The sequence below is a fragment of the Elephas maximus genome, chromosome 4 (genome assembly GCF_024166365.1).
Source record: "Elephas maximus indicus isolate mEleMax1 chromosome 4, mEleMax1 primary haplotype, whole genome shotgun sequence".
Taxonomy (NCBI): domain Eukaryota; kingdom Metazoa; phylum Chordata; class Mammalia; order Proboscidea; family Elephantidae; genus Elephas; species Elephas maximus.
Window position 1 is genome coordinate 76700195 of NC_064822.1, and position 18705 is coordinate 76718899.

General features: G+C 35.3%; 1 pseudogene; it reads left to right on the plus strand.

Annotated features, from left to right (window-relative positions):
- The window catches only part of LOC126076269 (39S ribosomal protein L9, mitochondrial-like), a 172319-nt pseudogene extending 159285 nt beyond the window's left edge, over positions 1-13034 (plus strand).
- Positions 13035-18705: the final 5671 nt, after the last annotated feature.

Here is an 18705-nt window from a genome sequence, read left to right on the forward strand (position 1 = left end):
TGTTATACTTAAATCTGCATAAAACATCAAGATTATTTTCAACTTAAAATCTTAAAGCATATTACAAAAACCAAAGTTCTAGCTACTGTCATCAACAAAGAAAACATAATTAAATCATGCAAAGCATATTTAAGAATGACATTGCAGAGGCTGCTTATTTCTTTGTCAGTGTAAGGACCTGTATGCCTGATAGAAATGTCTATAAATGACATTATGGAATGAAAAACGTAGAGAACACTGTTGCAAAAGTGGAAACCAAGTGTGGTGTGGTCATTTGGTCAGAAACTGTTTTTCTTGGTCTTTTAAAATTGAAAATTACTATGGCACGTATGCCCACATGGCCTAAATTGTTGGCTTTAGTCATCTGAAAATTATCAGAGCATATTTCCAGAATTAAGTGCCGCACCAGCACACATTTTTAAACAAATAACAGAATATATTTTATCAATAAGGTAACTTGGTTAGGGTTTCTGGACATTTTTTGTATAGTTTCTGAATGGGTAATATTAAAGGTTACTTGTACAACAGTTAAAAAATAGGCTTTCTATTTCAGAATTTTCACTGGGTATCTGAGTAGGTATGTAGATTGCCCTTTATTTTAATTTTGAATTTGTTTCTGAACTTCTACTCTGATCTCATGCATTTCCTCTCAGAATTGTTAGCAATTTCCTCATTTCAATCAAGATTTTTCACTTGCTTAGAAATGTTGTCGTTGTTAGCTGCTGTCTAGTTGGTTCCAACTCATAGCTACCCTATGTACCACAGAATGAAACACTGTCCAATCTCGCACTATCTTTACAATCCTTATTATGCTTGAGCTCATTGTTGCAGCCACTGTGTCAGTCCTTCTCCCTGAGGGTCTTCTTCTTTTTCGCTGACCCTCTACTTTTCCAGGCATGATGATCTTCTCCAGGGACTGATCCCTCCTGCTAACATGTCCAAAGTATGTGAGATGCAGTCTCACCATCCTTGCTTCTAAGGAGCATTCCGGTTGTACTTCTTCCAAGATAGATTTGTCCCTTCTTTTGGCAGTCCATGGTATATTCAATATTCTTCACCAACACCACAATTCAAAGGCATCAATTCTTCAGTCTTCCTTATTCGTTGTCCAGTTTTCACATGCATATAATGCGATTGAAAATACCATGGCTTGGGTCAGGCACACCTTAGTCTTCAAGGTGACATCTTTGCTTTTTAAAACTTTAAAGAGGTCTTTTGCAGCATATTTTCCCAGTGCAATACATCGTTTGATTTCCTGACTGCTGCTTCCATGATGTTGATTGTGATCCAAGTAATAAATGATATCCTTGACAACTTTAATTTTTTCTCCATTTATCATGATGTTGCTTATTGGTCCAGTTGTGATGATTTTTGGTTTCTTTATGTTGAGATGTAATCCATACCGAAGGCTGTAGTCCTTGATCTTCATCAGTAAGTGCTTCAAGTCTGAACATTGGGTGGCACAAAATGGGGCAGATGTGAACACCACTCCAAATGCTCTGAAAACTAAACTGACATTAAAAGCTCCACCCAAAGAAATGGCGGGGAGGGGAGGGGAATTTTCCAGCTAAATCTAACAAGGTCAATTGACTGCTACTACAAAAATATCAACATTCTCCATAGAATCAAAACAAGACCCAGTGTCTCATAAAGCAATGTTCAAAATGTCCTGGGTAGAATCCTAAGTTATTTAGCATGAAAAAAACTGTGAAACTATTAACTTACATGAGAAAAAGAAGAAATAGCCAACTGAGGCCAAAGATTAAATGACATAATTGTTGGAACTGTAAAGTTTCTTGAAAGAGCAGTTGCAAAGTCTGAAAAAATATTGAAAATAGAATGTACCAGCAAATAACTGGAAAGTATAAAGAAAAACTAAAATGGACATTTTATACCTGAAATATACAATAATTGAAACAAAAGTACTCACTAGGTAGACTCAATACAGATTGTAAATGACAGAGAAAAGATTTAGTAAACTCATAGATCATTAGAAAATTTTCAGGATGAACAACAGAGAGAAAACAAAATAATAGAGGTTCAAATATCTTTGGAAGAACAAAAAAGTTCTAATATTAATGTCATTGTAGTCATAGAAAGAGAAGACACAGTGCAGTACAGAAAATATATTTCAAGAAATAATGACAGAAAACTTTCCTGGTTTGGCAAAAGAAAAAAATTACAGATTCAAGAAGGAGAGAAAAGAGGAAATCTGTGTTCAGATACATCAAAATCAAACTGTCAAAAATAAACACAAAAGATTAAAATACAAAATAAAACAAACAAAAAAACTTAAAATCAACAAGAGAAAAAGGACATATTACATACAGAAGAACAATTTAAATGATTTTGGGTTTTTCGTCAGGAACGGTGAAGGTTATAAAAGCTGACAAAACATTTTTAGATGCTGAAACAGAAGAACTATAAATCCATCATTCTCTATTCAGTGAAAATATCCTTCTGTGATAAAGCTAAAGCCAAGACATTCTCAGATGAAGGAAAACTAAGAGAATTCATAGCCATCAGATAGGATCTTAAAAAAAAAAAGGTTAAAGAGAAATGGTAAATGGCTAGGTAAGTCTAATAAACTTTCTTTCTCATCTTGAGTTTTTAAACTCTTATTTGACAGTTTAAAGAAAAAAAATATGTCTTGTGGGATTTTCAGTGAGAATTAATGTAGGTTTAATGTAGGTGTAGATGTAATATACAAAACAGCTATAGCATTAATGAGGGAGAACAAAGGAACCTATATGGTGATAGTGTTTCTGTATTCAAATTGAAGTGGTAAAATATTGTTTTGATGTAGTCTTTGAAAAGGGAATTATGAATTTTCTAGTATCTTGAGTAACCACTAAAACAATTACAGAAAGTGATATAGTCAAAATCAAAAAGCTAAATTTAAATAAAATACTAATTCAAATCACCCAAAGAACAGAAGGCAGGAAATGGGAAAACAAAGAATAAAAAAGATGGAATAAACAGAAAACAACAAAACTGTAAAACAACAAAAAAAAAGACCGAATTCCAAGCATAAAGAGCCTGGATGGTGCAAGTGTGCTGATGGTTTGAACCTGCCCAGTGGCTGCACGGAAGAGAAATCCTGGAGATTTGCTTCCATAAAGATTACATCTAAGAAAATTTTATGGAGCAGTTCTACTCTGTAACACATAAGAGTGGCATGGGTTGGGAGTGGACTTGGTAGCAGGTGACAACAAACATTTCCAAAAATACCCACAGTAAGATTAAATGTAAACAACCTGAACATGTCAATTAAAAGGCAGAAATTAACAGAATGGATTTTAAGAAATGACCCAAATATATGCTATGCTCCAGAATCTTAATTCAAATATAATGATAGAAATAGGTTAAAAATACAAGGATGGGAAAATATATACTATGCAAACACTAATCAGAGGAAACTTAGAATGGCTATATCATTATCAAACAAGGTAGACCTCAGAAAAATTTACCGGGGATAGAAAAGGACATACATTACATATTGAGTCGAGTACCAGCATACTAAAAATCATAACAATGCTATATATGTATTTAACTAAAGGAGTTTAAAAATATATGATGCAAAAACTGACGGAGTTAAAAGGAGAAAAAGACAAATTCAAAATTATAGCTGGGTACCTCAACATTTTTCTCTCAGTTGTTGGTAGAAAGCCCTGGTGGTTAAAGCAATTGACTGCTAACTGAAAGGTTGGTGGTTCAAAACCACCAGTGGCTCCACAGGAGAAAGATGTGGCAGCCTGCTTCCATAGAGATTGACAGCCTCAGAAACACTATGGGGTCCCTATGAGTCAGAATCAACTTGATGGCAGTGAGTTTGGTCTTGATTTTTGGAGTAGGAAAATATCGACAAATTCATAGACCTGATCATCAACCAACTGAATCTAACTGACATTGTAGAACATTTGACTCAGCAACAAGAGTGCACATTATTTTCAAGTACATAAGAAAAATTTAACCACATATACTATATCCTCAGTCATAAACCTTAACAAAATTAAAAGACTTGAAATTATATAAAATATTGTTCTTTGAACATATTGAAATTAAAGTAGGACTCAATGGTAGAAAGACAACAAGGAAATCTCCAATCATTTTAAAATCAAATCTAGTCCTAAAATTCCATAGGTCAAAGAAGAAATCTCAGGGGAAATTAGAAAATATTCTGAACTTAATGAGAATACAGTGTATTAAAATTTGTGTGACACAACTATAGCAGTACTTAAACTTTATAGCCTTGAATGCTTATATTAAAACAACTTTAAATCAATAATCTAAGATTCCACCATAGAATCTAGAAAAGGAAGGACAAAATTAAAATCTATCAAGAAGAAAGAATATAATAAAAATATGAGAAGACAGCAATAAAACTGAAAACAGAAAGTCAATGAAGAAAATCAGTAAAACTTAGTTTTTTTTTGAAAAGAGCAATTAAAATGTTAAACCTCTAGCAACGCTGACAAAAGAAAAAGAACAAAGTATAAATAACAGGAATGAAAGAGAGAATATTACTACAGATCCCACAGTGATGTTATTAAAAAGGTTAATAAAAATATTACTACAGATACTGCTGTAATATTATGAAGAATATAATAAGGAAATATAACAAGCAACTATATGTACGTAAATTTGACAAGTTAGGTAAAATGAACCAATTCCTCAAAAACCAAACTGCTGAAACTCACCCAAGGTGAAATAGATTACCTAAATGTCTTTAAAACTATTAAGTAAATTAATTTGTAGTTAAAAGCCTTCTTTAAAAAAAAATCTCTGTGCCCAATGGCTTCACTGCCATCTTGTCAATTTCAACTCACAGCTACCCTATAAGACAGAGTAAAACTGCCCCATAGGGTTTCCAAGGAGCAGCTGGTGGATTCAAACTGCCAGCCTTTTTGGTTAGCAGCTGTAGCTCTTAACCACTGCACCACCAGTGCTCCATTTAATGAATAAATAGAACAACTCTATAGCATCTCTTCCAGAAAATAGAAGAGGAGGAAACACTTCTCAACTCATTTTATAAGACTGGTATTACGCTGATACCTAAACCAGACAAAGACAGCACAGAAACAGAACAACGACAATGAAATAAACAAACCAAAAAACTGCAGACCAATTTTTCTCATAAGCATAGAAGCAAAAGTACTCAACAAAATATGATCAAATTAAATCCAGTAATATATAAAAAGAATATTATATAGCATGACCACGTGGCGTTTATCCCGTGAATTCAAGGCTAATTCAATATTCAAAAATCATTCAATATAATCCACCATATTAACAGTTTATAAAGAAGAAACACATGGTTTTCTCCATAGATGCAGAAAAACCATTTAACAAGTATAACTTCTGTTCTTAATAAACATTCTCAGCAAAGTAGTAAAAGCAAGAATTCTCTCAAATTGATAAAGCGTATCTACCAAGAACCTACAGCTAATATCATACATGATGATGAAAGATTGAATGCTTTCTCCCGAAGGTCTGGAACAAGGAAGGGATGTCCACTCTCACCACTCTTATTCAACATTCAACATTTCCCACTCTTATGCTACAGAGGCTGATGATTTCTTTATAGACCCACTTCTACTTATCAACTATCTTGTTGCCTGACATTTTACATTTAGGGCAATAATAAAAAATCTACTATCTGACTATTTAACACATTAATGATGTTCATCTGGCAGTAATGAATGCCAAGGTGTGAGGTAAAAGTAATGTTGGCCGTAATGGTTAAAGTTATGTGTCAACTTGGCTGGGTCATGATTCTCAGTGGCCTGTCAATTATGTAATGAAGTAATTTGGTGGGTATGTAATGATGTAATTTCGCAGTTATGTAATGATGTAATCATCTTCCATTTTTGTGATCTGATGTGATCATCCTCCATTTTTATATAATACCAATTTTCACCTAACAACCTGGTCTTTGGAACCCAACCAAGTCTATGAGTGAAGAGTAGGTGTATTTCTATTTATCCAAATATTAAATAAGCCCCTTTTTCCTCACACTCATATTTAGGACTGAGGAATTAACGAGGATGAGTGGAACCCTGTCAGGATGGCAGTGGCACACTGGGGGACTCACATGTATCACACCTGACCTCTCTGTAGATAAATCCTACTTACCCTTCAAGGTCTTCAGAATGCCACCTCTATCATGATCTCTTGTGTAGAAAGCATTTGCACCATCCTCAAAATCACATTATAGCTGTATTTGTATTTTCTCAATGTTTTGTTATAAATATGGTGATGAGAATTCACATCCTCTCCATGTCTTAAGATTTTAAATATTTCAATGGATAAGGGTATGCCAGTCATCTCTTTGGCATAAAATTAGCATCAAAAATTAGCATAGTGCCTAAAAATTAACAGGCCTTCAAAATTTATTTCAGGATAAACAAATGTATCTAAGGCCTTTCTTTAACCATCCTCTACAAGTACGGTACACTTACAGAATTTGAACTCAATATTTTCCCACTTCTATATTTTTGATCATACTTTTCACCTGGAATTCTCACCCAAAGATGCATTTCATGCAATTAAAATAATTGATCTATTCTTCAAGAGAAATCTCTTCTATGATGCTTCATTTTGTGTTATATTATTTGGACTTATTGGTAAAATAGGCATTTTATTCTCCTCCACATATCTTTCTCACATATTTGAACTTAAGAACATTAAAAACAGGGACCATGATATAGATAGACAGACAGATAGGTAGATAGATAGGTATAGATAAATAAATGGAGAGAGAGAGATAGATGATAGATAGAAAGATAGATGATAGGTAGATAGGTAGGTAGATAGATAGATAGATAGATAGATAGATAGATAGATAGATAGATAGATAGATAGATAGATAGATAGATAGATAGATAGATAGGTAGATAGATAGATACAGATACCTGTATACCTATGAGAGATGATAGATGGATAAGTAGGTAGGTAGGTAGATGATAGATGGATAAGTGAATGGATATCCTCTTCCCATGCTAGTACAGGGGAGTTGACAGAAAATATGAAATGTGTTGGGTATTGTATGATTCTTTTTAAATTCTAATTCTTAACTTTGTATTATTCAGCACAGAAAAGGAGTACTATCAGTCTTCCACTTCTGTTGTTCCATTTAGCTTTACCAACTGAACCTAAGAGACCACTTATATGTTAGATTGCATATAGCTACAGCATACTTTTTTTTTTTTTTTTTTCAGATATTCTGTCTTCTATTTTTTGCTTCTCATTATGTTTTTCCTCCAAGGATATTCTACACGGGCTCAGAAAAGAAAAAATAAGACTTTATTTCACACTTTCTAAAATCCCTCCTTCTAGTACATTAGTGTTTTATTGACTACACAAAGACATTCAACTGTATGAATCATAACAAATTATGGATAACATTGCTCCATAATTTTGCTCATGAGAAACCTGTACTTAGAATAAGAGGCAGTGTTTTGAACAGCATAAGGGATACTACATGGTTTAAAGTCAAGAAAGGTATGGGTTGGGGTCGTATCTTTTCACCATACTTATTCAATCTATATGCTGAGGAAATAAATAATCTGAGAAGCTGGACTACAGAAAGAAGAATGCAGCGTCGGGATTGGAAGAAGACTCATTAACAACCTGTCATATGCAGATGACACAACCTTGTTTGCTGAAGGTGAAGAGGACTTGAAGCACTTACTGATGAAGATCAAAGACCACAACCTTCACTATGGATTACACCTCAACATAAATGAAACGAAAATCCTCACGACTGGACCAATAAACAACATCATGATAAACAGAGAAAACGTTGAAATTGTAAAGGACTTGATTTTCCCGGGATCCATAATCAACATCCATGGAAGCAGCAGTCAGTAAATCAAATGACTTATTGCATTGGGCAAATCTACTGCAAAAGACCTCTTTAAAGTGTTCAAAGACAAAGATGTCACCGTCTTGGTCGTCTAGTGCTGCTATAACAGAAATACCACAAGAGGATGGCTTTAACAAAGAGAAGTCTATTCTCTCACGGTCCAGTTGGCTGGAAGTCTGAATTAAGGGTGCCAGCTCCAGGGGAAGACTTCCTTTCTTTGTTGGCTCTGGAGGAAGGTCCTTGTGATGTATCAGTCTTCCCTTGGTCTGGAAGCATCTCAAGGCAGGAACCAAATGATGTGCTCTGCTCCCAGAACTGCTTTCTTGGTGGTATGAGGTCCCCATGTCTCTCTGCTCGCTTCTGTCTTTTATATCTCAAAAGAGATTGGCTTAATACACCATCTAATCTTGCAGACCTCATCAGTATAACTGCCAGTAATCCATCTCATTTAATCATAGTGATGGGATTTACAACACATAGGGAAATCATATCAGATGACAAAATGGTAGACCGTCATACAATACTGGGAATCATGACCTAGCCAAGTTGGCAGGTATTTTTGAAGGATGTAAGTCAATCTATGACAGTCACTTTAAGGACTAAGGTGCGCCTGACCCAAGCCATGGTGTTTTCAATCACCTTGTATGCACGTGAATGCTGGACAATGAATAAAGAAGACTGAAGAAGAGTTGATGCCTTTGAATTGTGTTGGTGAAGACTGTTGAATATACCATGGACTGCCAAAAGAATGAATGGATCTGTCTTGGAAGAAGTGCAACCAGAATGCTCCTTGGAAGCAAGGATGGCAAGATTGCATCTCACATACATTGGACATGTTGTCAGGAGGGATCAGTCCCTGAAGAAGGACATCATGCTTGGTAAAATAGAGTCAGCGAAAAAGAGGAAAACCCTCAATGACATGGATTGACACAGTGACTGCCACAATGGGCTCAAGCATAACAACAATTGTGAGGACGTCACAGGTTCGGGCAGCATTTCATTCTGTTGCATATAGAGTCAATATTAGTCAGAACCATCTCTACAACACCTAGCAACAAACTACACAAATGCTAAGAATGTGACTAGGTAAAACCTTACTTTTATCCATCTCAAAAAAGTATTTCGATAAAATAGTTATTTCATATTTTTCCTAAGGCTTTTCTTCTGCTGCCTGGTGGTGAAGAAAAATTCCTATCATTAATGAATATAATATTTAGCATACTTTTTTCCTATGTCTTCAGCAAAATTGGACTATTCTTACATTTAAAATAAATGCATTAATAGCACACTGTGTAATCATTTGCTTATGTAATAAAGTAATCGTTTTATTTCAAGTAACTGGGGATTTCAGAGATTACTTTGGATACTTTCCTAAAATTTCTATTGAAACTTCAAAGATTCTGATGCTTCTTTCTATACTATCCAATCTGATGTTTTTAATCATGCTGACTTGATTAAAAGGTATTCTTTATTTTTCACATATAAGAACTAAAATCAAATCCCATAGGATGGAATCTATAAGACTATTCAAAATTCAAAGTTGCTTTCCGAACAGATTGCACCAGCTAGTTGATGAAACTTGAGCTAATTACACTAATGTTGACAAATGCACTGGCACAAAAACAAATGTCACATTTTTCAAAAAATTACACCTCTTCAAAAGATGCTAAATAGATTCAGTGATTTGTGGGTGTAACTGAGCTATTTGCAAAAAAACAGTTTTGAAAATTCTGACTTAAAATTTTAAAAAATTGCAAGTACCGTATGAGCTCTTATATGCAGTTTTCAAATGTATTTTGATGAAATATTTGAAGTTTTGGAACAATGAATTGCTATATTTGCCACTAGAACATTAACTCTAAGTTGTTTATTTTAAATTTTGCAGCATATTCAAAAACAAAATAATTCTATCTTAAGAAATATCTTTATGTATTTTAAATTGAGTTAGTATGGATATCTGAATTGAAAAATGCATTTTTTTCAGAGATTTGAATCTACATACTATTTCAGGAATAGTATTTATTACAAATTCAGCCAAAAATACACTTAGATTTTCTACTACTTGGTGAAATAACTACTATATGTTTGATATTGTGCTAAAAGTTTTAACTACATGATCTAATTGTATCTAATTTTTCAGTTTTCAGTGTTGTAGATCTCTCTGTCTCCTGGGTCTAGAAGGGTGTCAGCACAGGGACCCCAGTACAAAGAACACGCTCTGTTCTTGGAAGCAGAAGTCAAGAAAGCAAATGACATATTTCATTGGGCAAATCCGTTGCAGAAGACCTCTTTAAAGTGTTAAAAAGCAAAGATGTCACTTCGAGGATGAAAGTGTTCTTGATCCAAGCCATATACTTTCAGTCACTTCATATGCATGAGAACACTGGATGATGAATAAGGAAGACCGAAGAAGAATCGATGCCTTTGAATTATGGTGTTGGTGAAGAATATTGAATATATCATAGACTGCCAAAAGAATAAACAAATCTGTCTTGGAAGGAGTACAACCAGAAAGTTCCTTAGAAGCAGGGATGGCGAGACTACGTTTTACATACTTTGGACATGTTATCAGAAGGGATCAGGCTCTGGAGAAGGATATTATGCTTGGTAAGGTAGAGGGTCAGTGAAGAAGAGGAAGACCCTCAAGGAGATGGATTGACACAGTGGCTGCAACAATGAGCTGCAGCATAACAATGTTTGTGAGGATGGCTTAGGACCTTGCATTGTTTCATTCTGTTGTGCATAGTGTCGCTATGAGTCAGAACCAACTCGATGGCGCCTAACAACAACAAATGCATGCAAGAGCAGATCAATAAATAAGAAAGATCAAAGAATTGATGACTTTAAATTATGTTGTTGATGAAGAGTCCTGAACATTCCGTGGACTGCCAGAAGAAGAAATAAATCTGTCTTAGAAGTACAGCCAGAATACTCCTTAGAAGGGAGGATGAGGAGACTCATCTCATGTACTTTGGGCATGTTATGAGGAGCAATCAGTCCTTGGAGAAGGACATCATGCTTGACAAAGTAGAGGGTCATTGAAGAAGAGGAAGACCCTCAACAAGATGGATTGGCTCAGTGGCTACAACAGTGGCCTCAAGCATTCCAGTGATTGTGAGGATGGCATAGGACTGGGCAATGTTTTGTTGTACTTAGGGTCACTATGAGTTGGAACCAACTCCAAGGCACCTAACAGCAACATTATGAGCTAATCCAAATTTATTTTATATTTATTATAATTTATCTCCAGTGAAGAAGCCCTGGTGGCCTGGTGGTTAAAGTACTCGGTTGCTAACCTAAAGGTCAGAGGTTCTAAGCAGCCATGTGCTCCATGGGAGAAAGATGACAGGCTGTTTTCATAAAGATTTCAGCCTTCGAAATACTCTGGATGGTACATTGTGTTGCTATAAGTCAGAGTTGACTCAATGGCAATGGGTTTATTTTCACTAAATGTTGTTGTTGGCTTGGGTTCCCTTGGATAGTTGAGTTGCTGATGCCTTATCTTTGACTACCTGAGTCTCTGACCCTTCATTTAATCATTGTATGTACCTTTCCAGGGGCTCTTCAAGTCTTAGTTCTTTACCAACTAGCTGTGTTAATTAAGCTGAGACATCTATCTTTGTGGTTGCCAATTTCAGAAACCACAGTTTATACCTGATGTAATATCCTTGGCACTGGAGTGCATTAACCTGAACCCACAAGGTAAGTGAAACTTATTTTGATTTTTTTTTTTTTAAGATCAGGATTACCAGGTTTAGAAAATTATATATGTTGGTTCTTCTTAGAATCTTCACTTGGAGTTATCAAAATTGACTAAATAAAAACAATATTAAGTGAGGTTTTAAAACAGAGATGATTTCTGTTTTTTCTTCATGATGCACATCCTTCCTAAAGGTTGATATTTGGCAGTTATTTGACATACCTAAGAGGTTTTTGCAGAGTCATGGTGGTGTGGTGGTTAAGAGCTCAGCTGCTAACCTAAAGGTCAGCCAGTTCCAATCCACCTCAAATCCACCAACTACTCCTTGGAAACCCTATGGGGGCAGTTATACTGTGTCCTATAGGGTCACTATGAGTCAGAATCGACTGGCAACAGGTATGAGGTGATTACACTTTAATAACTAGTTTTACAAGGGGACGATTGTCCACACTCAGTGAGGCAGCTGGGGTAGCATTTAAACTTTTCTATTGTTCTTTTCTATTCACATCCAATAATAACAAAAATTATTTTTTGTTCATTAAATGTTTTCAAATTTTAATTTGATTATTCTAATTTAAAAATCCTGGTATGTCTTTGGATATTAGTATTCAATTTTTAAATGGTCTAATATTCAGTTATTTTGAAAGGCTACTTAGTGTAACACAAAAAAATAAAGGCAGAACGTGACAGCGGCCACCATTGTGACCCCTGCAGAGCTCTGTTGTGGGCGGGCACTGAGCAGCTGCTGCGAGAAATCCATGAGCTATTCCAGCGGCGGCTTGGAGCCGGCACCCCTGACCGGGAGCGCGATGTCAACCTCTCTCACAATCCGGGTACAGCCATCGTGCGGCGCTGGTTGAAGGTGCAGCTGGTGGGGGAAGGCAGGAAGCCGCGCTTGCACCAGCGACACTACGTCTACAAGCTAGTGAAGGAAAGGAAAGAAAACCTGGAGCACATCCTCACGCAATCTGTGGAGGAACTTGGATTCTGGCGCGACCTGGCCTCAGTAAAGAAGTCTGTGAGCGGTAATGGACTGCTTCTCAAGGACTAGCTGTATATGCATCCCCTGAAAAGAAAAAGCTGTTTGAAGAGGAAAAATCGCTGAGTCGCGAAGGAAAATTAGACAAGATCCAAACCAAGGAACATGAAGTAACAGTGAAATTTCTGAGAGGCTGTCATCTGAAAGTGGGGATGAAGAGCAATGTAACATGGGAGCTAAACCGCGAAATAGCTGCCCGCCATTACTTCAAGAACCTTGGTGTTACGGTAGTCTCACCATGCCGAAAAGTTACCAGAAGAGCCCATCACACGGTGGGGGGAGTGTTGGTGTGAAGTGATGGTAAATGGACTGTGAGGGTGCCTATGTCTGCGGGGAACTTTGAAAAGCCCAATACCAAAACATACAAGAACTGGTTAGCCCAGCAAGCTACCAAGAAAATGGCCTCCAAAAGCTCACAAGTGCTTTGACCTATCCTCCCTCCAAGGCAGCCAGATGCCTTCAAGACCCCGATGTTCTACAAAACAAGAGCAGTGGAACAAAGATAGGCCAGCACCTTGATTTCACTCCCACTTCTGACCAAATATGGAATTTTAGAGAGCGTATGGAGACATCAGACTAAACTGAACATACATGTTGACTTCTCCATATTTGCCATCTCCATCTTGGACAGTCTTCACATTCTTCTTTATTGGGACAGTCCAGCTCAAGAAGAACCAAGCTGTAAGTTTGATAAGCTGGACATTAATGGACTGAAGCAGTCCAGATCTAGCCTCTTTCTCCTTTGAAATTTATTGGAACAAAGAGTGAGCCATTGTCTCTAGTACTTGGCAGGTTCTCAACACTCACACCAAACATTTATGTCTCAAACAGAAATAAGATGGTTATGTTCTTTGTATAAACAAACAAAAAAGGAAAGCATAGGAGAGAACTGGGTTCAAATACAGGAAATGTGACCTACTAGATAATTAGATATCAAATTATTTATTTGACCAGCTTTAAGCTCTAGTTTACTTATCTAAAAATGAAGCAGTATTCCCTGCCTAAGTTTTAAATATGCAAAATCTTCTCAAACTATAACGTGCAGCATATATCATGAACTAACATTCTTAATTAACAGTATGCAAGTTTAATGGAATGCTAATGGAAAAACTACGGAAGTGAGGAATTTTGTTTTTACATAACCAAAATATAGAAGGGAAAGCTTATAACTGATATGAATTCAGGTGTATCTCTATGGGATACCTTGCATTTCACAGCTGTTTCATCAGTTTAACATCAATCACATTCTTTGTCTTTCTTTATTGTTTTTCTGAGTTTAGTGTCAGATTCATGTGTAAAGTTGAATTCTTACACTTCGTCTATGAGAGACTCAATATGGAGATATAAATGTGTTTTTAGTTGATTACTAAAAAGGCTGAGAAAAAGTCAAAAGTATACCAGACAGATAACTTTGGAGCAGAGGCTTCCTGCAAAAATAAATAAAGACTTTCAAGGTCATTTAGGATGTTCTGTTATCTCGTGAATGTATTTTAGAACTCAATCACAAACAGATTAACATGTCTAATTATGGCTTTGTATTCACATTATATGACAAGTGAAAGATCTAGTCATCCATATGTTTTCAAATATTTGTTATTGTGTAGAAAAAAACATCTGGATGAGTTTTTTTTTTCTGGTTGTTGCTGTTATTGCTTATACTTTTTCTCCAGAATCTTATACAGATAATCTGGGTAGCAATCAAAGTAGCTACAGTGCATGAAAACCATTGTGATCTTTGCTGGACATTAAAAATATGTTTAACCTATTGATTTATACAAATGAAGATACAGAAGAAATATTTATTTTAGGTAAATACATAGACTGATTTTTTTTTAAAAGTCATAAACATTGCTATCAGTCTGTGAAATGCCAGTATATCAAACATGGGAGTTTTTTTTTTAGTTTTAAAAGTTTTTCACCTGAGGCAGAGAGTGGGATCTGCTCTGCTTTGAGCTTTATCTACTTGATGATCATGTGTAGGTTATGCATAGCATTAAGAGGAATATTGCTTCTATCCTTAAATTTGAAGCTTGATGATGTACATGGCTAAACATACATATTACTTTTAAAAGTATATTAGAAAGGACATATTTGCATATTCCCTCTGCAATGGCCCAGATGAAACAGAGACCAGTTGTCCCTTTCTCTGCAACAGACTTTTCTCCTTCACTAAATTTGTTTTTATAATAGAAGAGTAACGAGGTTGGTTTTCAGTTCAGTTTTATTTTATTTTAGGTCTTTTATGTAATGATCATCTCTGTTTCTTTATCTACTGTTCTTCTGGTAGTTTCACATTGGAATAAAAATGATATCTTAGACTTTCTTCTGGCATTTATTAAGTCTGCTAATGTTTCGTGCGCCCATACATTGAGCTAAGAGAAAACCTATTTTTATTCTAAGAGACATTGCTGTAAATTATAGTGGAAAGATGAGACCAGATTAAGGCTCAAGAAGTGTTCCTGCAAATTTAAGGGTCTATGGATCTTTCTTTTTTCTTTAGAATTTTAAATTTAATTTACAAACATTTAATTTGGGAAAATACCCAAGTTAAATTTTATATTTTCCAAATTATTTATCCTAAATACAAACTCAATAATTAGACCACCTCCAACAGTCTACCCATTGTTTGGAGTGGAATCGCGGTGACAGGAAAAAGTAATAAAACCAACCCTAAAACAGTTAAATATTCAATAGCATCTAGCCACAGAATATAGGTGATTCACTAGCCTTTCCTATACCTGTGTATATATTTGAAAAGTGATAAAGACTACCTGCTTTTTAAGCTAACCAAGACATTAGAAGAATTCATTAGGAACTCACAATTCTAGGCGTATTTATTTAAATAGACCAATCACATAGGAATAAGCTGAAGAAAAATTGCTGGGCCCATCTTTTATATCCCTGAAGCCTAAAGTAAAATATAAATACAGAGAAAGTTCAGTTAAGTCCCTGGCCCTTTTAAGGATAGTCACATTGGTCCACATTTTGAGCTTTCCATCCTTAATTAGCAAGGCTGTCCAAACTGTTTTGATATAAATCTCTAGAGAAAAATAGAATGTAAACCCTTTCCCTTATTGTTAGTGCTTGTTTTATAGAGGATGAAGTATGAAATGATTGATCATGTACTATAATGATGGATAAGGACAATTTCTGGAAAGGTCAAACCTATTAAATAAATCTTAGAATATATTTAAAAACATCTTATCTGCCTCACTGGAGCATGGTAACTGTTTTCAATGACAGGTGGCCTTCACATCAGAGGAAAAACAGCAGTGGCAAACAATAGACATTCAAACTTCACTAAAAGAATGGCGGATAAAGGAGTGAGGATTGTGAAATTACCAGTGTCAAAGTAAGAAGTTATGCTGAATAGAACAAAATGAATAAAGACCTTGACTACAGCTACATAATTCTGAAACATCCTAATGAAAAGCAGGGCAAAGCAAACAAAACAAAGCTAATAAATGAACAACAACAACAACAAAAGTCCTTGTAGTCACCCAGATGCTTTGTATACATGTTAACATATAAATATTTGAAATTTTTCATTGCCAATATCATGCAAAGAAATATGCTAATAATAGATCCTTTAAAAATAAATTAACTCAACAGTCTTCTAATCAAACACACATTTTTCTCTAGGATGTATTCAAAAGCTTTATTTTTATCAGCTTAGGAATTTAAAACAGATTCCACTTAGATTTAATAGAATTATATAAGCAAATAGCTAGAAGGAACATTGGTGCTCATGTAGTAAAAACAATCTGTATTTTTCAATCTGGTCTTTATTCTATCATGCAATAGATTAGTCATTCCTCCCCAAATCATGTATAACTTAAGAGGTATGACTTCCTTATCTTTAAATTACTTGAGAAAGATAAGTGGATAGTAGTCCATTGCAGATACCCATCAGTCTAATAACAATGCATTTAACAATCTTCTTTGGAATCGTTCTCTATTCCCCAAATTCCTTTTTTGTTTGTTTGTAGTTGCTTGAACAGGCTAAAATCTTTCATGTTTCCATATTTTGTACTTTGCTCTTTTCCTCCTTTATATTTCTTATTCACACTTAATATCCCCACCAGATTCCTTTTCTAATCCTTTATAACAACCCAAATATCCTAACTTCCATGAAGTCTTTCTGTCCTTTCCCAGATTGGGTTACGTTCATCTATGTGTGCTTCTCTTACAGGATGCAACACATTACCATAATTACTTTTTTAATATCTGTCCCTTCTAAACAGACCTACCCCCTCAAGTTCCGGAACTTGGGGACAATAATTTGCAAAATGTAGAACCTGGAAAAATAACTAGTAGTTTTTGAATAAATGTACGAATGACTTAAAAAAAAAATGTCATGGGAAACTTCCATAGAGGATTCAGAGTCAGACTTCATTTTGTCTATGAAGTCATAATAATGGCATGTATACTGCTCCCACAACCACAGACCTTCAAATGGCTTAGATATTGTATTAGTTTCTTATTGCCTTTATAACAAATTACCACACATTTAGTGGTTTAAAACAAGACAAGTTTATTTTCTTACAGGTCTGGAGGTGAGAAGTCTGAAATGAGTCTCTCTAGGCTAAAGTCAAGTTGTCCGCAGGGGTGGTTCTTTCTGGAGACTCTGAGAGGAAAAATTATTTCCTCACCGTTTTCAGCTTCTAGTGGCTTCCTGTATTCCTTGACTTGTGGCCTTTTTCTCCCTGTTCAAAGTGTATAGTTACAGTCCCTGCTTCTATCATCACACCTCCTTCTCCTCTGACTCTGACTTCTCTTGAATCCCTCTTATGAGGACCATTATGATTACATTGGGCCTACCCAGTTAATCCAGGGTAATCTCATCTCAGAATCTTTAATTTAATCATATTTGCAAGGTTCTTTTTGCCATATAAGATAGCAATCATAGGTTCTTAGAGTTAGGACGTGGACATATTGGAGGGCCATTATTCAGCCTATCACAGTACTGTTTCATTCTGATAGATTGTTTTCTCACTGACATCACATCACCATTTTATGAATCAACTACTTCAGTGTGATGTAACAAATTAATATCCATGGCAGAAAAGAAATGGCTTCCTCTATGAAAGATTTTCCAGTTTTATATTTAGAGGGTGGGAGTCTATTGGAGGTAGCTGGGAGGAAAACATGCAACAGAAACTTTTTCTCAAAATAAAAAATTTGAAAAGAGCCTGTCTATATTAAAGAAACAAAAACTGCTTAGAGTGAAGCCAGGAGAGGGGTTCACAGTGCTGTTTCCTGGCATCTCTGCTACTCTTGCAGTGGCCTTCAGGTACATCAATGGAGCCCCAGGGGCACAAAGAACGCAATTTGAAGAATGCTAACCCTGTCCTCACGTTAAAAAAAAAAAAAAAAAAATCTGTACTGTATTTCTTGTGCTGGTTTTCTTTCTCTGTAATTCAAATAATTCTTGCTTCAAGCAGCTGTTCATTTTGTTTACTGTTTTAACCTAACCTGGGATAAGAAACTTGTTAGAAACTTGAGCTAGGAAACCTGCTAGAAATTTTCCAAAATAGCAGAAAGTTAGGAATAATTAATGGATATCAACTGTGAGTATACTCAGATTCAACTTTACTACATGGAATCTATTTCATGTATTTTGGTCTGTTTTGTCTATCGCAGAAAGATTTGAATAAATTAAGATTTACTGAGAATTTGTCAAGCACAGTACAGTGACTCTGCAGATGTGTATTAGATATCAATAACATTTTTTAAATATAGAAACTGACTTAGTGAGCTGAAATATTTTACCCAACATCCCAGTTAGTAATTTCAGAAATGATACATACACAGTAGTAGTCTTCCCATTAAAACAAGCAGATCCTCATTCTCATATGTGTTTGAGATTACTGAAGTTATAAAGGATCATTATATAATATAGTTTGGATTTTATAGTCATCTACATTATTAAATCTCTTTGGACCTTCAAAACAATTCTGCCAAGTATGTAGGGCAAGTGCTGTTATTTCCATTTACAGATATAGAATCTCATTTCCAGGAAATCAAATGTTTTCTCACTAAGTAATTATGATTAATTCCTTCGTGTTTATAATAATGCTATCTAACAGAGGCTATTAA